General features: G+C 34.8%; 1 protein-coding gene across 1 annotated transcript in view; it reads right to left on the bottom strand.

Annotated features, from left to right (window-relative positions):
• Positions 1 to 26,366, bottom strand: part of DIAPH2 (diaphanous related formin 2) — a 2,325,141-nt gene that overhangs the window by 805,969 nt on the left and 1,492,806 nt on the right.

The following is a 26,366-nucleotide window of genomic DNA, read 5'->3' as shown; positions in this document are numbered from 1 at the left end:
ATGTGGTCAAAATACTAATTTGCCTAATAATTCTGCACTCCCTGTATTAGCAAAAATGTTTCCAGTAAAAGCTTTAGCTGTTTTAAGAGTGTTTAAAGGGATAGTCTAATCCAAAATTGTTGGTGCTTAAAAAAAATTATAATCCCTTTATTGCATAACCAAATAATTAGTTATATTAATACTCTTTTTACCTCTGTGATCACCTTGTACCTAAGCCTCTATAGACTGCCTCCTTATTTCAGTTCTTTTGACAGACTTGCATCTTAGTCAATCAGTGCTGACTCATTAATAACTCCAAAGGAGTGAGCAGAATGTTATCTAATATGGCACACATGAACTAGAACTATCTAGCTGTGAAAAACTGTCAAAATACACCGAGATAAAAGGCGGCCTTCAAGGGCTTAAAAATTAGCATACAAGCCTACACAAGTTTAACTTTTAACAAAGAATACCAAGAGAACAAAGAAAATTTGATGATAAAAGTAAATTGGAAAGTTGTTTAAAATCACATGCCCTATCTGAATTAATGAAAATGTATTTTTGACTAGACTGTCCCTTTAAGTATACTCCATGCACCAGCATTTTAAACACAGCACTTGCTCAGAGAGTCTAAGGTGCTTGTACCATCTGGTAATGACTCCATTTTTAATTGCTGACATGATACAAGCTCTCACTGGCTCTCTGAGTAGCTGTAGCATTTAAAATGCTGGTGAACTAAGAATATCTAGCTTTACTTCACGTGAATGTGCAGAGAAATGTTAACACTAAAACAATGATAACTTTTACTAGAAGCATTTTAATGTTGTCCTCAAGGCTAAGTCAGTAGGGGGGGATTTTTAAGTTCTGATTATTAGAAATTGCTCAATTGTCAGAGCTAAATTACATAAAAAAGGGAACAAATAAATAATTAAAATATATTGCAAAGTTTTTTTCATTATTTATAACTAAAAATGTAGATTATAAAATCTCAAGGTGTTTGCTGTCCCTTTAAGGGCACAAAGAATTAGAGGAAAATGGATAGAAACAGTAAAAGGTAGAGTGAAATTATAAATACATGGTAAATTGGATGCTGTACTTAAAGGGCCATAATACCCAAATGTTTAAACATTTGAAAGTGATGCAGCATAGCTGTAAAAAGCTGACTAGAAATTATCTCCTGAACATCTCTATGTAAAAAAGAAAGATATTTTACCTCAAAAGTTCCTCAGTAGCCACCTCCCATTGTAAAGGATTTCTAAGCAGCATTTTAGTGTGTCTGTCCTGGGACATCTGAAGGGATGAGCATCGTGCACTCTCATCTTATTTCACCAATCAGGTAAAGGAAGCTTACTATGAAATCTCATGAGAGTTAAGTCAAATCTCATGAGATCACAGTAAGAGTTCATGACCTCAGCACTGCTGATGCTGATTGGCTGCTGTTCATTTCTTCATTTTTTTTTTTTTTTTACCTGCAGCTGGGAGCAGCTGAGTATAACTTTTTACACAGAACTTATTCTGCTGAGCTGAGGAGATGGTGAGGTAAAATATCTTCCTTTTTTACATAGAGATGCTCAGGTGATATTTTCCTGTCAGCTTTTTACAAGTGATTTAGCATATGAGTATTATGTCCCTTTAAACATTTTCTTCATACATATAAAAAAGTAGTTAAACATTTCATCACAAGACAAATAGATGCATACAAGTGTCATGGGATAATACTCCCTGTCACTGTCAAATGGGATCCATTATAGAGCTGTCCACTTTTTTATTGAGGGAAATAATAAAAAAATATTTTGTTTTATTTATATTATTGGTCCTGCAATCATACAAAACAGCAGCTAAAATGACCTGATATGCTGGTTTGTAAGGTGTAGAGAGAAATATTATAAGTGGGATATCCCTATTCTATACTTTCTAATAATCACTGATAATTATGCACCTAATAAAAAAAAAAGGTATGTGCATGTGTAGACAATGCCATTCCTTTCTTGGGTTGCCACCTCAGCCATATTAACCTGGTCTGTTATAAGTTATATAAGTTAGGAAAACTATGAAGATGTCTTCACGTCATTGTTAAAGGGACATAATACTCATATGCTAAATCACTTGAAACTGATGCAGTATAACTGTAAAAAGCTAACAGGAAAATATCACCTGAGCATCTCTATGTAAAAAAGGAAGATATTTTACCTCACAATCTCCTCAGCTCAGCAGAGTAAGTTCTGTGTAAAAAGTTATAGTCAGCTGCTCCCAGCTGCAGGTAAAAAAAAAAAAAAAAAAAAAAGAAGAAATGAACAGCAGCCAATCAGCATCAACAGTGCTGAGGTCATGAACTCTTACTGTGATCTCATGAGATTTGACTTAACTCTCATGAGATTTCATAGTAAACTTCCTTTACCAGATTGGTTAAATAAGATGAGAGTGCACGATGCTCATCCCTTTAGATGTCCCAGGACAGACACACTAAAATGCTGCTTAGAAATCCTTTACAATGGGAGGTGGCTACTGAGGAACTTTTGAGGTAAAATATCTTTCTTTTTTACATAGAGATGTTCAGGTGATATTTTCTAGTCAGCTTTTTACAGCTATGCTGAATCACTTTCAAGTGTTTAAACATTTAGGTATTATGGTCCTTTAACATTAAGATATGAAAAACGTATATTGCCCAACTACTTACCTAAACATAGGCATTACTTTACAGAAATATTGAACTCAACAAATTTCTATCATTCATATGAACTAGCGCTATATGTTTACAGCTACTACAAAGAGGAATATTTATCAATATGCATTCAAAGTCTTTGAGGCCTTGTGGTGCATGCTAGTGTAAGCGAACCTGCAAACGGAAATGTAATAAGCAAAGAACTACTTCTTTAGGCTCTTCCCCTCCCCAGAATTGGTGAGATCTGTCACCCGCCACTTGCTAGTTCAGGATGATTGATATGCCATTCTCTTTTGGTTGTGCAAGGGCAGGGGCGGCATTGCACAAGAGAGAGCAAGCTCTTGCACAATGTCAAATTTTGCCATGCAATGCTGCAATTGCATCTATACTTGAGAACCTATCCGTCTGCAATCTTAATAGTTTCCTTAACCTTTTAAAGCCGTTATGACGTTCTATTCCGTCATAATTACACTGGGCTTTAAAGCCGTTATGACGGAATAGAACGTCATAACTAACGGCTGTCCTGAAGCCTTCTGTGCTTCAAGGATTTAATCGCGGTCTGGAGGGCGTTCCTAGGATTGTAGGGACGCCCCCCAGATGCGATCCAATAATTGAAATCTCGCGATCGTATGCACGATCGCGTAGTTTCAATTTGTCTACATCGGAACAGTTATTCCGATGTAGGCACTTTAACCCTGTCACGAAAGGGTTAAAGCATGTTTTGTTGTTGTTGTCTTTTTAAATTGTCACAGCATATTTTTTATTTCCATGACCCTTTAAAAAATGAAGAAAAAGTATATTTTGTATTATAAAAAAAGGTTTAGTTAAAGCTGTTATTTTTTTTATTTGAAACAATAGGCATACATCCATATACAGCATATCTGTGGAATCGGAGCATACGTCCATATCTCTGTTGGCACACACAAAAAACACCTCATAAGCATAAGAACCAAAAAATATGTACCTTTCAGTACCAGAACATGAATAAATATTGAAATGACATATTATGGATGCAGCTAAAAATACTTTAATTTCCATTTAACGCACTGTATTTGTCATGCAACTTCGTCCTTATATGTAGATAAAACAAAGTAGTATTAAAAGAAAAAGAAAATGATGCTATAATGTTTCACATATGTAATTAAAAAAAACATATTGGTTATGAAATAATGATTATTTGGAGCTGAATTAAATAAAAATTAAAAAACAGATTTTGTAATTATAAATACCGATTTACGAAGAATATAACCTACTCAGCAGAATTTATTCCAGTAATTTTACAGTGGTTGACAAGGAATGATCAGCATAGGGTTATGACCTGAAGAGGGTGAAATATTGATCCATTTTGCTTTTAAAATGCAGATCCTATGCATATTGTGTTATGTGACAAATTTCAGATTGAGAATAAGGGATCAATTTCCATCAGCAAAGACTTCATTAATCTTATAATATATTTAACAAACTTTTTTTTAAAAAAAAAGTATTATTATTATTTTAAACAATATTACTAAAGAATTTAGAATAAAATCTGCATTTGAAAAGTAATAGAAAAATTAATATATTTTTTTTTTTATATAAAAAGATTACAATAGCTTCTGCATAAATAACACATTAATCTGATTAATAACCTTAAAATGTAATGCTACCAGAAAAGCAATTGCAAATAAAAAAAATAAATAAATCTATTTAATATATTTAGACAGCCACAAAACTTAAGTGTCTATGTAAATTAATGATTTTTGAGTGGTTTACCAAGTTAAGGAATTTTAATTTCCCTAAAATACATTACTTTCTATGCAACATTTGAGCTATAATGCGATGTTCATTACCAATAATAATAAAAAAACAAAACAAAACTATACTCTTTATGGTATCCCCATTTCATAAAAAGCCTTCAGGGAATGTAAAAGAGTAACTATAGTTTATGAAATGTTATTTACACTTTCAAAATGTGATAATGCATTTTCTATATCAAAGATGATCTGCATGTGTGAAATGCTAATTATCTTTTAACACCATGAGGCTGAAGACGTTTATTCTCCAAAGACCACAGCTAATAGGCTTGACTTGAAATGGTAGATATCAAACGACCTATTACAAAATATTGGATATAGAAGAATGTTTAAAGTGCATATAATATTATACAGTTCAAAATCTATAAATAAGATGCAAGACGCATGTTTAATTAACAATTCTCTTAGCTTATTTTAAGATAGCTTATAAGTGGAGTGCAAAAATATTAGTGCTCTTGAGTGTCAAGATCACTCAAGTGCAATCGATAGCACTTCTATTTTTTCGCTCACTTTACAAGTCCAAAGTTATTCTTTTATTGCAATTAGTGAAGTGAGTTCTATTGGGATAATGTGGGTGCATTAAACCCTCAAATAATAGACAGCTATGGGGCATGCAGTAAAATTCATGTCAGATTTCTCTTCAGCACTAAGCCGGTAGTGCACTAAGCTAAGTCACATGATGTGGAATTATTCATGCAGTTCTTTGCTATATTATTATTAACTAGTCCTAAAGCCTGTGTACACGGGCCAATTTTTGCAGTACAGCTGTTCCACCCCTTGCTCTCTCTCTCTCTCTCTATCCCCCCTCTCTTCTGCTCTCTCTCCCCCTCTCTTATGCTCTCTCTCTCCCCTCTCTTATGCTCTCTCTCTCCCCTCTTTTGTGCTTTCCCCCCCTCTCTTTTGATCTCTCTCTCCACTTTCTCCCCCCTCGTTTGCTGTCTTTCTCCCTCTCTTTTGCTCCCTCTCGCTATCGCCCCTCTTTTGATCTCCCTCTCCCCTTTCTTTTGCTCTCTCTCTCCCTCTCTTTTGCTCTCTCTATCTCCCCTCTTTTGATCTCTCTCTCCCCTCTCTTTTGCTGTCTTTCTCCTTCTCTTCTACTCTCTCGCTATCTCCCCTCTTTTGATCTCTCTCTCCCCTTTCCTTTGTGCTCCCCCCTCTCTTTTGTTGTTTCTCCCTCTCTTTTGCTGTCTGTATCTCCCCTCTTTTGATCTCTCTCTCTCCATCTCTCTCTACCCTTTCTTTTGCTCTCCCTCCCCTCTCTTTTGCTGTCTCTCTCCCTCTCTTTATCTCCCCTCTTGATCTCTCTCTCCCCTTTCTTTTGCTCTACCTCCCCCCTCTCTTTTGCTCTCTCTATCTTCCCTCTTTTGATCTCTCTCTCTCCCCTTTCTTTTGCTCTCCCTCTCTTTTGCTGTCTCTCTCTCTCTCTTTATCTCCCCTCTTGATCTCTCTCCCCTTTCTTTTGCTCTCTCTACCCCCTCTCTTTTGCTGTCTCTCTCCTTCTCGTTTGCTCTCTCTATCCCCCCTCTTTTGAGCTCTCTGCACTGCCTCGCACGACCCCGGCCCCGTCCACGCCCCCGTCCATGCCCGGCCTCGTCCACGCCCAGCCCCGTCCATGTCACGTCTGGACCCGCCCAGTCCCGCCAATTCACCACCCAGCCACGTCACGCCTGGCAGCCCATCACGCTACTCACTCTGAGTCTGCAGAGTAGAAGGCCAGGTGTGTGTGTCCTTGCGTGCAGTCTCTACTGCGCATGACAGCTTCGGACAAACACACTTGGCCTTTTATAGTATAGAATAATGATTTACTTTAGGTCTTATAAAGTGCTCAATTTTACAGAGGTATTTTGAATTAAGTTTAAGCTCAACATGTATCACACCACTTGTAGGGCACTCTAAAATAGTTTTGGCCTTGTTAAAGTATTTTGGTTAAAATATTCAACCATCCAATACCAGAATGCGCTTCCTGTGCTATAGATTGCTTGCTACTTGTAAACTAGCTCAGTATGTGCAGAGAGCAGTGTGTGTGTGTGTACACATGTAAATATACCTTTATATCAATATATGACCGTTAGAGCGTATTGCATCTACAAAGGGATATTTTAAAAATGTATTTAAAAAAAACAAAAACAAAAAAACTTTGTTTGTGTGATGTCCAAGTCCACTAATAGATCTGTAGAAGTTGTTCCTATTATACAATGACCCTTAATGATCCTTAATTAACATGTGTGCACAAACATGCATATTCTGTTCATTTAGCTTTAATGGATGAAATATTTCTAATATCACTGTATAATATAAAATAAATATGTTTTTAATGTCTTTTTACTACTTAAAAGTAAAGTTGAGACAAGATGTGAGATGTTTTCAGTTAAAGTAAAAGGCTTGTATGTATCTGACATCTTGCCAAATGATTTGATTCCTAGATGGCATTAAACGACAACTGTGAAACTAGTGTGGTTCTAACATTTTTACAAATCAGCACTAATTGTTTTTAATATATGATACAGCAACATATATAGTTACAAAGCATGTGCATTTGGATCCTTCGTTAGCTGCCCTATGCGGAAGAAGGCAGCCGCTCGCGGCATTTGGCTCTTATAGAGCTCTATTTCTTCTTGTAAAAGTGCAATACACTAAAATCTGTGCAAATCCAGATCTTAGTGTGTTGAACTTTCACAAGAAGAAATCTGTCTCCGAAAAAGAGCCGAATGACGCGAACAGCCACCTTTTTCTGCAGTTAAAGAAACTGCCAAATACATTTGTCTAATATATAGTTAAATTTAGATTAAGAATGCTTATTTACAAATAATGTAACTTTTAATCCTCGAATAAATCTGCTTTATTCATCATTACACTTTTATAAACAATAAAAATAGCTCACTGTTGTTAAAGCTATCTAATTTACAAAATATTCATAAGCTCCCTACAGGAGCACAACTATCATTTAACATTACACACTGCAGTTTTCAGTTAAAAAGCTGACACATACAGATATCAGAACAGAAAGCTACAAAGAAATTAATCCACCAAATAAATCTGAAAAATTTACAGACACTAGTTAAAGGACCAATTTCCTTTCCTCTGCATCATGTGACATCTACCAGCCAATCACATAATACATATACATATATTCTGTGAATTCTTGCACATGCTCAGTAGGAGATGGTGCTTTAGAAGGTGTGCAAATAAAAAGACTGTGCACATTTTTATAATGGAAACACATTGGAAAGTTGTTTAAAATTGTGTGTGTTATCTGAATCATGTAAGTTTAATTTTGACTTTAATGTTCCTTTAAGATAGGACAATGGCAACTCTATGTGTGATTAAAGGCTTTCTACAGAAATAAGGTTTTGTATTGATCATTTTTCTTTAGTAACTTTGACGTATGGTTTAACTAGATCAGTAAATGCACTTCTGTTTGTTACGCATCAGCCAATTCTATCAGTAATGTACATGATTTTAGTGGAAGGCCTCTAGGGCAAATGTAGGTGGAATGTTGTATAAAATGCTAAAGCGCTGATTTTGTTGAAACAATCCATTCTTCATTCTGAGTCTCCATTTAATAAGGAAGTCAATAAAACAGGGAGTTTCTCCACAAATTTACATTAGTAGGAACTTGACAAATGTTCAATATAAATTAAGAAAGAGGAGTCCAAAGTGATCTCTGGCCAAATTCACTTCACGGGCAGACACAATTGGGAGATTTATTGAGCTCTACAAGGGGTTAATGTGGCTGTTACTCCTAGTCAAATCAATGGAAGTTCGACCAAATTAACCCTTGCAAAGACAAAAGCATAATAAATACACATTCAATAGACATTATGTAATTCAGAGAGTGTCAGCAAAATGTAATAGAATTATTAAAGATTTTTTTATTATATATTGTGGTAGATTATTCTATATATTAACTCAATTTATTTGTCTTAAAATTCTATTTTTCAAATGAGTCAAACACTGATACCTCTGACATAGCGATATGATACTTATTCATTGTCATCTTCTAAATCTTATGAACATCACTTGCCTTAAAGGGACAGTCTAGTCAAAATTAAACTTTCATGGTACAGATAAGGCATGCAATTTTAAACAACTTTCCAGTTTACTTTCATCATCAAATTAGCTTTGTTCTCTTGGTATTATTTGTTTAAAGTTAAACCTTTGTAGGCTCATATGCTTATTTTTAAGCCCTTGAAGGCTGTCTCTTATCTCAGTGCATTTTGTAATTTTTCACAGCTAGACAGAGCTAGTTCATGTGTGCTAAGTAGATAACATTGCACTCCCTCCCGTGGAGTTATTTATGAGTCAGCATTGATTGGCTAAAATGCATTTCTGTCAAAAGAACTGAGATAAGGGGGCAGTCTGCAGAGGCTTAGATACAAGGTAATCACAGAGGTAAAATTATTATAATATAGTGTTGGTTGTGCAAAACTGGGGGATGGGTAATAAAGGGATTATCTATATTTTTAAACAATAAACATTTTTAAGTAGACTGTCCCTTTAAAGGGGCATTAGATGCCTCTTGCTTTTGAGTAAAAATTGTACTGTGTCTTACGCTCCCTAAAGAGGCCAAAAAGCAAAATCTGCAACCTTGGTTTTTAAAGTGCCTAAACCAGCTGAGGTGTAGCATAACTATAATTGTTATACAAAAGCAAAAGATTATTTTCCTTTGCTACAGGTGAAAAAGTTCTAATTTTGAATAATTTTACAACTAACATTTTTAAAATGTAAAAACACAACTATAAAAACAACAGTAACACAATACACAGAAATTCTTGAATTCATAAAAGATAGTGTACACCTTTTTGTAGTCAAGCACAGAGTTTAAAGGGACAGTCTACACCAGAATTTTTATTGTTTTAAAAGATAGATAATCCCTTTATTACCCATTCCCCAGTTTTGCATAACCAACACAGTTATATTAATATACTTTTTACCTCTGTGATTGCCTTGTATCTAAGCCTCTGCAGACTGCCCCCTTTTTTAAGTTCTTTTGATAGATGTGTTTTAGCCAATCAGTGCTTACTCCCAGGTAACTCCACGTGTGTGACCACAGTGTTATCTATATGACACACATGAACTAACACCCTCTAGTGGGGAACAACTGTCAAAATGCTTTCAGATAAGAGAAGGCCTTCAAGTTCTAAGAAATTAGCATATGAACCTCCTAGGTTTAGCTTTCAATTAAGAACAGCAAGCGAACAAAGCAAAATTGGTGATAAAAGTAAATTGGAAAGTTGTTTAAAATTACATGCCCTATCTGAATCATGAAAGTTTATATTGTGCTATACTGTTCCTTTAATTTCCTATTTTACAATAAAAAGGAGATCTTAAACTAGGAATCTCCCTTCTTTGTCATGTTTGAGTTAAATTCTGGCACTAACATAACTTTATGACAATGACCCTTATTTTAGTTTTTAAAGAAATATATTAGTGTTTTTGACCACTTAGCTATAACACACTGGTAACTTGGACGAATAATTTCTATAAATAAATCACACAAACTAACACTTATGCTTCATGAGAGGTGACTCTGTTTGTGACTTTTGATACATTTTTTTATTAGCTATGACACATGTTTTTAAAAAATACTGAATATCTGATAATCTTAAAGGGTCATGAAACCCAAAATTGTTCTTTCATGATTTAGGTAGCAAATACAATTTTAACAGCTTTCCAATTTATTTCTATTATCAAATGTGCTTCATTCTCTTGGTATCATTTGTTAAAGGAGCAGCAATGCACTACTGGTTTCTAACTGAACACATAGGTGAGCCAATGACAATTGGTATATATATGCAGCCACCAATCAGCAGCTAGAACCTAGGTTCTTTGCTGCTCCTGAGCTTACCTAGATAAACCTCTCAGCAAAGGATAACAAGAGAAGGAAAACAAATAATAGAAATCAATTAAAAATTGTTTAAAATTGTATGCTCTTTCTGAATAGAAAAAAATTAGGTTTCATGTCCCTTTAAGCTCTCCACTCAGGTGAGATGATCTAAGATGTCTCGTTACTGCGGCAAGGTCCTTCAAAATTTACCTTGAGATGTTTATCTCACTATGCAGGGTTCAGTGTGTAAAGGGGAAACTCCTATATTACAAAATAAGGTGTAAAAAAATATTTTGTGGGATTTCTCTCCATGGCGGCAAGTTTTGATCACCAGGCCCTAGGTAAGTTACTCCTTGTTCTGACCTATCTAGACGCTAAGGTCTAGATTACAAGTTAAGCACAAATGTGCGCTTACGTGAGTGTAATATTTGCGCTTAACGTGTCAATACCAGAGCACCTAAGTAAGGTGCAATGTGAATGTGAGCTGGCGTTTGCATTGCTGGAAGCCAACTACTCATGAGAGCGTGCTTCCATAGGCTACAATGGGAGCCTTGTTTTCATGTCGGCACACAAACACCTCACGCAGCATAGGGGGCAACTCGCATAGAGGTGTGCAGCAATAAATATATATGTATATGCTAATATACATATATATTTGTGTTTATATGTTTATATACACATATAAACACATAAATATATATGTATATTAGCTATATACAGTATATATATCAAACACAGATATGTAAAGACACTTTAGGTTCCATTTCATTTTTTCTAACACCCGACATCTCCTCATTTTAACCCCTTATAACTGCTTTGTGCAGTTATTTTTTTTTTAAAAAAAGTCAAATTGCTCATATATTTATATAATGTTACTGCACCGTCTTGGGGCAACTTTTTATTTTTAACCAGAGGTCTGACCTCGGGTTAATTGCGCTTAGCGCAAAGTGAAATCGCAAGCTTGCGGTCACATAAACCAGCCACTTTTAATGGCTGGTTATTCAACGTGCGCCAGTAAAGGGGCAAATAGATAGAAAGCGCCTCACTTATAATTTATAAGTTATTTAGCCCTTTTACATTTCATAATGACAATAAAAAATAGTCAGTTCATATTATAACCTGGTTGTGTTCAGAGCAAACTCTGAGCACATGATCGTCACTCTGGTTGTCTTCATAAAAAAAAAAAAAAAAAAAAAAAAGCTGTGAACCAGTTTGTGCCATACTGTTGTTGATTAAGATTTCAAATTATTATTGATCAGTATATTTCATTTAGGCCCAAATTCTATCAGTATATTTAGCTGAAAGCAAACATCCATTGCTTCTGTGTAAATTCATTAAAGTTTTGATGTACACTGTATATTCTAACTTAACCATTCAATGCAGGTGACTAACTTTTTTGTTTAATAAACTAATAACCTGCTCAAGTTTGCACTATAATCAGGTTTATTATCAGGTATCGAACCACAGTCTGATAGTAGATAAATGTAGTTTAAAGTCTGGGTACCAACTTACAAACCAAAAAATTAGGCAGGCAGAGAACAGGTTGCAAAGAAAAAAGAAACAAAATATTAATAAATGCCACATTGAAATGAAGAGTCAACACAATTCAGCACCAATTACTACAGTAGTGTTATGCTGTTAGGATTCAAGCTTAGAATAATGTACTCATAGAGAGTTGAAAAGGAAATCCAAAAAAGGATGCCAATATCAACTGTTAGAAGACAGGTATGAGTGTCATACCATGCACAGCCCAACAGCATAGACAAATTGTGTTTCAAATCCTAAAGATACAAATCACAAAACTCTGACAGATATAGGTTTATTCACTATGGAAATCTGTTAGACTCATGTAGCAACTCAATTGATCTATATAGATATCTCAAAATTATAAAAATGTTACTGTCTGGTGTGTAAAGATGTTGTAGTTCGAAAATGTGTTTTCTATCTGTTGTGGCATGTTTCCATGAATACTGAAAATAATATAAGCCAAGCAAAACAGTTAGAAAGAAAACAGTCTTTATTTAGGCAGTTCTTTGAAAAGTAGTTTTTTTTTTGGCTCATTTTAAAGAAACCCAAAGGGTTTTTAGAAGCTAATATTGCTTGGGCAAAACATATTGCATTTTTTTTTCTATATTTCCAAAACACAACTATTTTAAAGAAAAACAAACTGTAAATAGTAGGTCAACTCGGAGTAAGATACTGGTTTTGTACTGTATATTGAGATCTCATATTTGTATTAGAAAGTAAAGTTTGGAAATAAACCACTATAGTATTAAATCAGAGTTTAAATAAAGTTGCCAAATCTTGAATGGTGATTCAATAAGGGCTAGAATACAAGTGGCACATAATCGATAGTGCCTTATCTTTCGCTTGGTCTCCCGCTGAGAATAATGCACAATCTGATATTACAAGTGGTTTCAAATTTTTTTTTTATTTTTTTTATTTTTTATTTATAATCCAAAAATATATATACAGAGCCTCTCAATTGGGCTTACCTTTCACCTCGCAGGGTGTTTTACCATATGTAAACAAAAGAACAAAAAGTAAACAGCCTCTCATTTGGGCCAATTTTTCACCACGCAAGGTGTTTTACATATTCTCACCATGATTGACCTAAGCCCTTATGAAATGACCATACATACTACTCTTTATCTATCAATACTCAATGCAATATAAGTCATCCTGTATTCTGTACTTATATTCAGGTATTTTATACACTAGAATCCTCAACCCCTTACCCAAAACAAAAAACACAAAAAGAAAGAAAAAAGGAAGGAAAAAAAATAAAAAAAATAAAAATCTCTCTCTCCATGCCACAGCGCAATCCGCACTATGGCTTCACCTTAGTTTTCAACTGATCTCCGAAAAGGATGCCAAAATTGTTCCTGTATAGTATCTGGAAGTGAGTGTACCAATTTTTCTCATTTCTTCCTATACTCTCTACTAGTATTCTCATTCAGTTCTTGTATATCAAACTGTTCAATAATTGCTTGTTTTATCAAGAAATTTTTCCACTCTGAGAAGTTAGGTTTTTTACTATTCTTCCATTGTCTAAAGATTATACTCCTGGCCGCAAGTATTGAGATATTTATAAATTTCCAATCTTCCCCCCATTCCTTATTCCTTGATATGAGTACTATGTGTTCTAATTTAAAGTTACAGGGTCAGGGCCAAAACTCAATTTTAAACCAAAATTGTCTAACAGGGGGGCATTCCCATACCATATGTATTAGATCAGCTGCAGTTTGACTGCACTTAGGGCATCTATTGAAGTGTATATTACCCCACTTAGCCCCCTTCTCTGGTGTATAATAGGTATGATATAATAACTTTAAATGGGCCTCTCTCCAAGTTTCAGATATCGTTGTTTTAGCTACTTGGGCGATTGACTCCCTTATCTTATCGTTAGGCTCACCTATCTCTGTGATGTGAGGTCTCCATTTGTTCGTTAAATTGTCTAAGTTTTTTTGACCTTCATTAACGGAGAAAAGTTTATACCAAGGTGAGATTGAATAAATTCCATGCGTAACCATTTTTATCCATGATTCAATTTTCTCCCATCCCCAGTTCCAACCATTATCCTTGATAAGCTGTTGGGCATAATGCCTGACCTGCAGGTAGGCGAAAAAATCTCTGTTTTCTATTACAAAATTAGTTTTCAAAGAGTCAAATGATTTAACCGTCTTTCTTTCTATATCTAATACTTGCCATATATATTCCAACCCCTTAGCCCCCCAGTTTTGAAATAAAGGAGAGTTAAAGCCCATGGGAAAAGATAGATTATTTTGTATTAGGAGGTATTTAGACATCTTATATTCTATTCCTAGATTAACACACAACTTTTGCCAAGCTATTATAGGATTAGCAATAGTTTTTATATTTTTTATATTTGTCGGCAAACTTCGCCATGGGCAGTGTATAAGGTTCGTTAGACTATGTGGCGTGCATAAATTCTTTTCAATTTCTGAGACCATAAAGTACGAAACCCCGGTTATCCATTCTACTACTATTCTACTTAGCATTACCCAGTTATAATGTTCCAAGTTTGGGAGGGCTAATCCTCCTGTATCTCTTTGTAGGTGTAATTTATTCACAGATATTCTAGGTTTCTTGTTGTTCCATATAAATTGCCTTACAGCCACCATAATCTCTCTAATATCTTTCTTTGGAATCAGGATAGGCAAATTTTGAATAAAATATAGAATTTTTGGAAACATTATCATTTTGAATGTATTAACCCTACCAGTAACTGATAGTGGTAATTTGGACCAAGCTTTTAAATCTTCTTTTATTTTCCTGAACAGGGGTGTATAATTTAAACTATATAGTAGTTCTTCTTGAGTTGAGATTAGTATGCCTAAATATCTTAAGCCCTCTTGGACTACCTTAAAATGATTCCCTGGACTCCAATCTTTATCCTCCCTCAGTATCATCAGTTCAGATTTACCTATGTTGATCTTATAACCTGAGAATGCACTGAAATCTTCTATTATTTCCAAAACTAGCGGGATATTATCCTTAAGATTACGAACATATAGCAATAAATCATCTGCATATAAAGAGACTTTACTCTCATATTTACCCACCATTATGCCCTGTATCTTTTCTCTTAGCATTATGGCTAAGGGCTCTATCACTACGTTAAATAAAAGCGGTGAGAGAGGGCATCCCTGTCTGGTACCTCTCTCTAGCAAGAGATTTTCAGATATCTGGCCATTTACCAAAATTGCAGTGCTTGGTTTTTTATAAATGTTTTTAACTAGCTGGATTATAGTTTCTGGAAACCCAAATTCTAACATTGAAGTGAATAGATGGCCCCATTCCACAGAGTCAAAGGCTTTCTGTCCATCAATGTAGAATCTTTATTTGGTTTCAAAATTAGCGTAGTCCAGGATGCCGTGAAATGAGATGACATTTCTTTCCCTTCTATAAGATATTGGTTAAATAGTAAAGTTAAACTTGGAACTACCTCTTCTATAAGTATTTTATAATATTCGTTGGGTAATAGATCTGGGCCCGGGGCTTTATTATTTTTTAAGTTCTTAATAGAATTACTGACCTCTTCTTCTGAGATTGGTTTAATAAGTTTGTTTCTTTCTATTTCCTCAAGCTTAGGTTTTAAGATCTTAGCCCAGAAATCCCGCTTTTTTTCAGGGTTCAATTCTCCTGAACTATAAACCTTTTGATAATAGTCTTTAAATAGGTTTAAGATATCTTCTGTTTTATGTTCCATCTTCCCATTTATGTTTATACAACCAATATGACTATGTCCTTTTTCTTTCTTAACCAAGTTGGCTAGGAATTTCCCTGATTTATTTCCGTGTCTATAAAACTTTGCAGACAACCTAAGTTCTTCATGAGTAGTTTTATTAATAAGCCAAATACCCCTAGCCTCCTTTGCTTCCACGTACTGTTGCCAATTCCTACTATTTGGTTCATCTAGGTATTTATTATATGCTGAAGACAATCTCTTTAACACTTCTTTTTCTCTGATTTTTTGTTTTTTCTTTTTTTTTTCACAAAAAAGCAATAACTTCACCTCAAATTACTGTTTTTGATGCTTCCCAGAATATCTCTGGCTTTTCCAAGTATTCTACATTATTTGCGTAAAAATCTTGCCATTTTGTCTTCAACATATTTTTAAATTCTATGTCTTTGATCAAATAGTAAGGAAACCTAAATCGTCTTATGGGAGAATTATTATTATTCAAAATAATTTTAAGAATTATTGGGGCATGATCTGATATTATTATGTCTTTTATTTCTACTTCTACCTCCAAGCCCATTAATCTCTCTGAAATCATAAACATATCTATCCTAGAGAACGTCATATGAGCCTTAGAGGCACACGTGTATTCCCTATCAGTCGGATTTCTCTCTCTCCAGACATCTTTTATTTTGAGGTTAGTTATAAATTTGCCGAGTAGCTTAGCCTCCAGCTTATCTCTTCTAGTTTTTCTCCCGGCCTCTCCTTTTCTAACTCTGTCTAGAGGAATTTGAAACACCATATTGAAATCCCCGCCTAATATAAGAACTCCATCTGCCTTTTCCAATAACTGAGATTGAAGTTCCGACCAGAATGATGGATTATAATCATTGGGGCCATACACATTACATATAGTGAATATTCTTCTCTCAATTTCCAATTTTAAAATCATATATCTTTCTTCTAAGTCTAACTCAGAGGACAAAATAGTATAATGAAGTTTCTTATTCAAAAGAATTGCAACTCCTCTTTTTCTTTTGGAGCAAGGGGTTCCAACTACTTCTCCCACCCAACCAGCTTTCAGTTTAATCAATTCTTCTCCTTTCAGGTGTGTCTCCTGGATGAGGGCTACATCAGCCTTCAATTTCTTAAGTTGTGTCAGAATTGTCTTCCTCTTTATCGGAGAGGTGATACCGCCCACATTCCAGGAAACACATCTAAACTGATTATTCATTTAAATTCCTAAACCTTAAACCTTCCAGCCAAGCGCGAATTGCGCATAGAGCAAAGAAAAAAAAAAAAAAAGGGGAACACCCCCCCTCTCCCTCCCTAACCCCCCCTTTCCCCAAAGAACTCTACATTTTCGGATATATTAATGTAGCATTATAACCTTTATTAATTAACTGGGTACATGCAGGCGCCATTAACTTCCTCTTGCTAGATACCTCTGCTGAGAAATCCTGAAATATAAGGATCCTTTTCCCTTCTATTATTATATCTCTCTTCTTCCTATAGTGCTGTAATAATTTCACCTTATCTTGGAAATTGAGATATCTGGCAATTATTGGCCTGGGTCTATCAGTATTGTTGTCTTCTCTTCTATGCCCTATTCTATGTACTCTTTCCACTATAAGAGGTAATTCTGTAGAAGGGACCTCTAATAATTTTGGTAAGATTTCAGACATAAATATATTTAGATCCTTATACTGTGTGTTTTCTGGTAGACCTATAACCTTTATATTGTTTCTGCGTGCCCGGTTTTCTAAATCATCTACTTTCTGCTGTAGTCTGTCAATATCCTTCCTCATATCAGTGTTAATCATCTCATGCCTTTCCACCCTGTCTTCAAGATCTGATATGCGCTGTTCGGCTTCCTTTAACCTCTTGGAAAATTGTCTTACTTTGTTTGCCAAGCCAGATATCTCAGATTTAATTAACTCAAACTGAGGTAGAAAAATATCTGACATCGTTTTAGTTAATGCTTGTGTATCTAACTGGTTAATACTCTCATTTATAACTTCAGACATGATTTCAGTACCTCCTTTTTTTTTTCCCTGCTCCTTGCTGCCATAGCTGGGGATTTATTTTTATGTTGTGATACAAACTTATCCATAAGGGGTCTTACTACCATATACTAATAGGTCTAACAACCTCTTTCCAATTTACTTCAGCTGTTAAATATTCTAGAGCTGACCAATAATATATGTTTATTCCCGCAGTTTTCAAACCTTAGTATATTCTCAGGAGATTAGTCTATCCTTAATAAGTACCAGGATTAAAACAGGATTAAATATGTGTAGAACCATGTACTAGTAAACTATATATAAAGCCAAATTAGTAAAGTATCTCAAGGAACAGTATATAGCGTGTTACACTTTAATTCACACTTATTCTCTTACGCTACTCCAAATGTTAAACCAACCCTGCTTAACTACCGAGATTAGACAGGATCAGGTGCACAAAAAACCTATAAGGGAATGGGTTTTATAAGTTATGCCTTTCACTATAAAATCACTGTAGATCACTATAAGATCTCCAGAAATAGGTTATGTCATATGAGACCACATACAGTCTATCACTCTCTGAGAATTAATTACTCCTCTTTTGCTTTTACTTTCCAGAAAATCGCGTCTATAGCCTTATAGCAATATCTTTATCTTTAACTTGTATATAACAGGGAAAATAAATAATGAAAAACACAAAAAAAAAAAAAAAAAGCCTGCATCATATTCCTTTACCCCTATACAGTAATATTTAGCTTATTTTTAGGCAATACAACAACAGGGTATATATACTGTGCTATACCATATATATTACTGAGAGAAAAAATTAAAGTTCTAATAAGTCCAGCTCCGTCAGGCCAAATAATTTTTTATCCATAGAAAGTTAAGTTCAAATCTTCCCAGAATAATCCTTAGCCAGTTCTTTAGCGAACAGTTAGATCAGGGTTAGGATGAAGGCCTCCACTGTTTTATCATGCCTTCGAGGTAGACAGATGAAGGAAACAAGAAAAAAAGTTACCTGCGTGATGGGTGGTCTTTCACCACCTCTAGGCCTGCATACTGGCTTGATCCGTAGAGAAAATACACAAAACCACTCTCTCACCGCAAATACCTGGAGCTTACTCAATAATGCAGCGTCCTGGAGAGCAACAATTCTCCTCCTCGAGACCTCCAGACATACCCCCAGCTTCTATCTTTATCTGGTGTGCAGGAGTCCATTGTCCGATGATGTGCGGGTATCCGTTACCCTCCCGTTCATCTTATTTGGCACCAAGAAGATCCAGGCTTCTCCACCGCTAAGTCAAGCCTCTCACTCAGACTTGCCTGCTTTGTGCTTACTTTAATTATGGGTAACCCCTCTGTGGCTCCGATAGCATCTCCTGCACGTCCTCGGGGCCCAGCCTTTTTCTTCAGCTCCGGAATGTAGAGGACTTTAGGTATCTTCCGGCACTTGGATCTCTCGACCCTGACCTGGTATCCACTTCTGGTTCCTAGGGTCCGTTAGGAGGGCTGTACTTTTCGGCATCTCACACACGAGGCAGACACGCTCCGGAGCTGCAGCCAGCCTACACGCTCCTCCTCCAACCGGAAGTCCTGGTTTTAAATTTTTAATGTGGCCAAAACTTTTTTAGCGTGGCCTTTTAGTGGATAGCACAGGAAGTGCTATAAGCGTGCTTATTGCTTTAGTGAAGTAAAAGATTATTGATTGCTAGTTTGCATTAAAAAAACACATGAAATACTATAGAAGTAAAGCTTTTAAGTTATTTCTATTTATAATAATTTATGAAATAAATGTTTATTAATAAAAAGGTGCTTTACTGGCAAAATTATATGCTATGGTATATGACAAGGGGTGGGACTGGGAAAGGGGCAAAAATGTCTATGTATGTATTTGTGTGAAGTTTTTTATACTTAACTTTAATAAAAATAGTATAGCACAGAACTACAAGAAATCCACTACCTTGGTACCATCAACAGCACCATTAGCTTAGTGCTTGAGTGATATCCACCATGAATTTTACTGTGCACCCCATAGAAGTCTATTATTTTGGGTTGGATTTAGCACACCTGCACTATTTGGCATGCAGATGTTAGCAAGCAAGCCCTAGACTAAATATCTTTGGACTTGCAATATGAGTTTAAGAATAGAAACATTGTTTATTGAGCTTGATCAATGTTAACATATAATACCAATAATATTTTGAGCTACACTTGTAATCTGGGCCTATATATACCATTTTGGTAGCCCTCTTTTGCACAGATTCAAGTTTGTTAATATCCTTCTGAAGGTATGGCCTCCAGAATTCCACAGAATACTCAAGATAAGGCCTAACTAATGATCTATAAAGTGGCATAAGAACCTTACTATTTCTGCTGCAAATACCTCTACCAATACATCCAAGCATTCTGCTAGCCTTACTTTCTGCATTACTACATTGTTTACTAAGTTTTAAATCATCTGAAATAATAATTCTTCTATAAAGTGGCATGAGTGCCCGAGCACATCACTTTAACTATGGTATTTATAATGATGAAAGTATGTACCAAATATGAACTAAGTTGAAGAAAATTGGAGAAAAATCTGCTATTCTGTAAAAGTAATTCAGTGTAAATTCAACCCTTTACAATTCAATGGTATAGCCCACCATTTGCCTTATTGTGAGAAGGCACTAAGGTTTGGTACAAACATGATTTTCAACATCATTTACTCTTGCAAATAGCTATGGCTATTTAGTATCATACTGGATTTATTAAAATAAATATATATAGTGTGTGTATATGTATATGTATATGTATATATATATATATATATATATATATATATATATATATATATATATATACAGGGAGTGCAGAATTATTAGGCAAATGAGTATTTTGACCACATCATCCTCTTTATGCATGTTGTCTTACTCCAAGCTGTATAGGCTCGAAAGCCTACTACCAATTAAGCATATTAGGTGATGTGCATCTCTGTAATGAGAAGGGGTGTGGTCTAATGACATCAACACCCTATATCAGGTGTGCATAATTATTAGGCAACTTCCTTTCTTTTGGCAAAATGGGTCAAAAGAAGGACTTGACAGGCTCAGAAAAGTCAAAAATAGTGAGATATCTTGCAGAGGGATGCAGCACTCTTAAAATTGCAAAGCTTCTGAAGCGTGATCATCGAACAATCAAGCGTTTCATTCAAAATAGTCAACAGGGTCGCAAGAAGCGTGTGGAAAAACCAAGGCGCAAAATAACTGCCCATGAACTGAGAAAAGCAAGCGTGCAGCTGCCAAGATGCCACTTGCCACCAGTTTGGCCATATTTCAGAGCTGCAACATCACTGGAGTACCCAAAAGCACAAGGTGTGCAATACTCAGAGACATGGCCAAGGTAAGAAAGGCTGAAAGACGACCACCACTGAACAAGACACACAAGCTGAAACGTCAAGACTGGGCCAAGAAATATCTCAAGACTGATTTTTCTAAGGTTTTATGGACTGATGAAATGAGAGTGAGTCTTGATGGGCCAGATGGATGGGCCCGTGGCTGGATTGGTAAAGGGCAGAGAGCTCCAGTCCGACTCAGACGCCAGCAAGGTGGAGGTGGAGTACTGGTTTGGGCTGGTATCATCAAAGATGAGCTTGTGGGGCCTTTTCGGGTTGAGGATGGAGTCAAGCTCAACTCCCAGTCCTACTGCCAGTTTCTGGAAGACACCTTCTTCAAGCAGTGGTACAGGAAGAAGTCTGCATCCTTCAAGAAAAACATGATTTTCATGCAGGACAATGCTCCATCACACGCGTCCAAGTACTCCACAGCGTGGCTGGCAAGAAAGGGTATAAAAGAAGAAAATCTAATGACATGGCCTCCTTGTTCACCTGATCTGAACCCCATTGAGAACCTGTAGTCCATCATCAAATGTGAGATTTACAAGGAGGGAAAACAGTACACCTCTCTGAACAGTGTCTGGGAGGCTGTGGTTGCTGCTGCACGCAATGTTGATGGTGAACAGATCAAAACACTGACAGAATCCATGGATGGCAGGCTTTTGAGTGTCCTTGCAAAGAAAGGTGGCTATATTGGTCACTGATTTGTTTTCGTTTTGTTTTTGAATGTCAGAAATGTATATTTGTGAATGTTGAGATGTTATATTGGTTTCACTGGTAAAAATAAATAATTGAAATGGGTATATATTTGTTTTTTGTTAAGTTGCCTAATAATTATGCACAGTAATAGTCACCTGCACACACAGATATCCCCCTAAAATAGCTATAACTAAAAACAAACTAAAAACTACTTCCAAAACTATTCAGCTTTGATATTAATGAGTTTTTTGGGTTCATTGAGAACATGGTTGTTGTTCAATAATAAAATTAATCCTCAAAAATACAACTTGCCTAATAATTCTGCACTCTATACACACACAAATTGCAAACAGTTGAATTGGGAAAAAGTTTGAGCAATACAATACCTTTTTTTAAAAAAGGTAGAGTTTTATAGAATTGGTATTTTTATTTATTACAGAAAAAAAGATTAGAACAATCTACAATTCTTAAAGAAAACAGGTTAACAATAATATATATAGGCATATGTCTTATGGAATTTAAATGAAGTTTGTTTTAATGCTAAATTGAAATTATTACTTCACTGCTTTCTTATGTTATTTGAGATTTTTTTTTTGTTATGATGATTATTATGATTATCATCATCTTGTTTATTATTATTAATAATAATAATTATAATAATAATTATTTATTATTAATGATGGTGATAATAATAATAGAAAATGTTTAATGGAATATACTAAGACAAACCACAAAAAAAAGCTATTACATTTTTATTTCTCTGTTATTTATAATTTATTCCCATCTTTGAATAAAATCATAAAATGTAATTTTTTAGTAGAGGTTTAATTATTCTATATATGTATAAGTTATTTGTGCAATATTGAATTATGAATAAGTCTTTAATAGTATCTATTAAAGCTGATTAATAGGATAATTGAATACTGGGCTAATTCAGAGTGATAAACCATTTATATATTTTCTCATTTTCTTTGACTATATGGCTGAGTAATGTTTTTTTTTAAAGATTTTTACCGGAATAAAGTACTCATGAAATATATTTTCCTTAAGTACGTCTACTTGGTAATTTAACTATTTCTGTGCAGAATATTATTTGTGTGATATACAACTATCTTGGCATTTTTTACGACTAACGGTACATTTCATTTAAGCCATTGACAAAAATCAATCACTTTGTGGTTTATTCTGTGTAAACTTCACGTGCATTTTCTTCATCGACCAATCTATTAAATGTGAATTTCTATGTTATACTATTCCTTCATCTACACCACATAACAAAGATGTTTCCCTTAATAAATTAATACATACTTTGTCTGTATCTATCTATCTATCTATCTCTATCTATATCTATTTATCTATTATCTATTTATCTATTCATCTATTATCTATCTATCATCCATCTATCTATCTATCTATCTATCTATCTATCTATCTATCTATCTATCTATCTATCCCTACATGTCAAAACAAAACTTCAAAACTTGCACTCTACATTCATTGACCTTTAGAACTTTTATTATTTAATTTGTTGCAACTAAAATTGGATGTTTTTATCACTTTGCACAAACATGCATTTCCTGTTAATTTCAATGTCAGTTTTAATGATCTAATTATTTATAATATCAACACATAATATGAAATGAGTGAGTTTAAAAAAGATATTAAACACTTGAGATTGAAATATCAAATATTAGATTATATGTAGAAAAATAACTTTATTTTATTTTGTTCCCCTATCCTCTAATTTAATTCTGAAAACTGGGGATTCCCAATTTTTATTAGAAAGTGGAAGTGCAGACTAGAGAGTTATCACTGCAATATTTCACACAGTTGTTGTTTGCACACTCTAGTGAACAATTTATAACTTCTCCTGATTGGCCTCAGCAGAGAAGGAAATTAAGGTTATAACATTGCATTTACTGCTTTATGAACTATAACATTTCACACTTAATTTTTCAATATTTCAACAACTACATTTTTAAAAAATGCATCTACATACTATCCATATCTTTTCTTTGAACACATTATACATCTAGCATTTTAGTCTTTAATGTCCTTTTAGTTTTGTAAGATAACGTTGAGACATGATGGTTTCATTTAAAAGCAAAAGACTTGTATGTATCTCACATCTGATTTGACTCCTAATCTGATTCTTAGTCAGCATTAAACATTAATTTTAAAATTAGCGTGGCCACATTTCTAGAAACATTTATAGGGATAAAGTAATTCTGTTGTTTTTCCAACGTCTGTCTCTGTCTACCTTTCTGTCTGTCTTTTTGTCTCTCTCTATCTCTATCTATATTGCTGTTTATATTAAAATATCAAGGTGTTTACTGTCCTTTATAACTTTTAAAATGAAAATATTGAGAGTGAAATAATACACACCTTTTTTTTTTAATTGTAAAAAAACTATGTAAATGCTTTTTCATAAATGTCAGCCGACAGCCAACATAAAATATTACTTTTGAATGTTGCTATAGGGACCTAGGTTTAGGTTTAAAAGTGAGCATAACCCCTCGAGAGTCATGGAAGGCTGTAATTTTACTTTTTGCAGTCATGGGGTTAACTACAAAATGTCACCATTCCACGTTATGGCAATTTTTTACTACATTTAGCATTGCAAACATGATATTTTAGCTTAGCTGACATTTACAATATTCAGCATTAACACCTTCAATATTTTGATTTTGCCATTTTCATGTGCACAACAATTTAATTGAGACATTTCAAAAGTACATCCCTAAGATCAAAATAAGGTGCAAGATGTTTCTCTTCAAGTCGGTATTCTGTAGCTACTGCTAGCCTTAGGTTTTTGTCTGCAATATTACAATATGAACTTTCTTTCCCTTGAAAGTTCTAAAACATATAGAAGCAGGCAGGGTCTGCCATGTGTATGTGCCGTGTGTATGTGCTATGTAAGCTCATAGAAGTGAAATTAACAAGTCATAAAGTAAGTACCATTAAAAGGGACAGTCTACTCCAGAATATTTGTTTAAAAAGATAGCTAATCTCTTTATTACCCATTCCCCAGTTTTACATAACCAGCATGGTTATATTAATATATTCTCTGCAGACTGCCCCCTTATTTCAGTTATTTTGACAGACTTGCATTTTAGCCAGTCAGTGCTGACTCCTAGGTAATTCCACGGCATGAGCACAATGTTATCTATATGACACACATGAACTAACACTGTCTAGCTGTTAAAAAACTGTCCAAATGCACTAAAATAAGAGGTGGCCTTCAAGGGCTTAGAATATAGCATATGTGCCTACCTAGGTTTAGCTTTCAACAAAGAATACCAAGAGAACAAATCAAAATTGATGATAAAAGTAAATTAGAGAGTTGTTTAAAATTGTATGCCCTATCTGAATCATGAAAGTTTAATTTTGACTAGAAAATTTAGATACAGTATATACCGTAATTTTAAACATCTTTACATTTTATTTCTGTTATATAATTTCTTATGTTCTCTTGGTATCCTTTTTTGAAGAGTGAATCTATGTAGGCTGCTAGCAGCTTATGAGTGTGTACGTGCCTTTATCATGCTGTGGCATTAGTGTTTGCAGCAATATATAACTGCTACAAACCAATGTTGCAAACATTGCTGCCACAGAATGCTAAAGACTCATGCACACTCCTAAGCTGCTAGCAGCCTACAAAGATTCACTCTTCAACAAGCTTAGCAAGAGAATGAATTACATTTATTAATAGAAGTAAATTGGAAAGTTGTTTACAATTATATGTTGTCTCTAGCCCATGAAAGCTTAACTTTGACTTTACTGTCCTTTTAATCTAAAACAGTATTCTTTCATATTGAATTCTTATAAACGTACCACAAGGGCGAGACACAAGGTATTCTTAATTACTACATTTTAGCTGTCATGACCATTTTTTCTCTAATTTTAAAATCTTTCCACCTAAAATTAAAGGTAAATGAAACCCAAAATGTTTCTTTCATGATTCAGATAGAGCATGCAATTTTAAACAACTTTGTAATTTACTTCTATTCTCAAATTTGCTCCGTTCTCTTGCTAAGCTTTGTTAAATAGTGAATCTTTGTTTTCTTGGTATTGTTTTTTTCTAAGCAGGGACGTAAGCTCAGGAGCGTGCATGTATCTGCAGCAATATAGGAAGAGCAGCACTATTTCCTGGCAGTTATTGCTCCAGACACCTACCTAGGTATCTACCATAAGATACCATAACAATAAAGTCAATTTAATAATCAAAGTAAATTGGAAACTTTTTTTTTAAATTGTACGCTCTACCTGATCCTGAAAGAAAAACTGTGGGTTTCATATCTCTTCAATTTAGATAAGTATACAATTTCTAAAAGGGTTTAAACTTCTATTTACTTTTGTTTCTGAATAATTTAAAAACATGTTTTAGCAGAGTTATATGCACTTTTTAAAGTTATTTCTGTATTTTCTGGGCAGTTTACAACTTAGACAGGTTAATGGAGTCTATAATATTGTAAACTCCAAAGAAAGCTTACCAGGTGTCATGGGACCAGGAGGAACCCTCTTATCTTGGTGCCGGGTGTCCTCCCAGCCTTCTCGCGTTGCCGGTATGGCGGCCGTGTGTGAGTTCACGTGTGTGCGTGCGCAAGCTAGTACCTGCACTTTTAATTTTGTGGGTGCCGGGGCGCGCATGCGGGCGCATGACGGTATTGCGCGTCACACTCTGAATGCTGGATCAGCGCGGGGAGTGTCTTGAGGACACTCCCTCTTTTAGCAGGGATATTATTGGCAGTCTAGTTCTAATGCTTCCTGGTTGTCAGGGTGATAATGGCATTCCTAGCCCCTACTGGCATTATAAGCCAGGCA

Source organism: Bombina bombina, chromosome 1 (genome assembly GCF_027579735.1).
Source record: "Bombina bombina isolate aBomBom1 chromosome 1, aBomBom1.pri, whole genome shotgun sequence".
NCBI lineage: Eukaryota > Metazoa > Chordata > Amphibia > Anura > Bombinatoridae > Bombina > Bombina bombina.
This window is presented reverse-complemented; position numbering and strand designations above follow the sequence as displayed.